Source organism: Jaculus jaculus, chromosome X (assembly GCF_020740685.1).
Source record: "Jaculus jaculus isolate mJacJac1 chromosome X, mJacJac1.mat.Y.cur, whole genome shotgun sequence".
NCBI lineage: Eukaryota > Metazoa > Chordata > Mammalia > Rodentia > Dipodidae > Jaculus > Jaculus jaculus.
In genome coordinates this window covers 67041981-67042450 of record NC_059125.1, presented here as the reverse complement: position 1 = coordinate 67042450, position 470 = coordinate 67041981, and positions in this window count along the sequence as shown.

Genomic DNA, 470 nt, shown 5'->3' with positions numbered 1-470 from the left:
TCATTTGTGGGTTTTTTTTTTCATATCTCCTTGGGGTTTTCTTTAAAAAGAATTCTGAGAAATATTCTGTTTCAAGCCTTTCTGTTACATGGACTTGATTTTTAGAATCAAGTGTAATACAGTGCGCCCTTGATTTTGATTCACTGCTATGAGTGTGTACAGATACAGGGTTTTTGTTTTTTCCACCATGGCCTTTTATGCAGTGGAAAATACATTTATTTGAGAAACAAGAGGCAGAGAGTATGGGCACACCAGGGCCTCTTGCCATTGCAAATGAACTCCAGATGCATACACCACTTTTTGCATCTGGCTTTACACGGGTACTGGGGAATTGAATCCTGGCCATCACACTTTGTAAGCAAGCGCCTTTAACTGCTGAGCCGCCCCCCCTTTTTTTTGGTCTTTCGAGGTAGGGTCTCAGTCTAGCTCAGGCTGACCTGGAATTCACTCTGCATTCTCAGGGTAGCCTC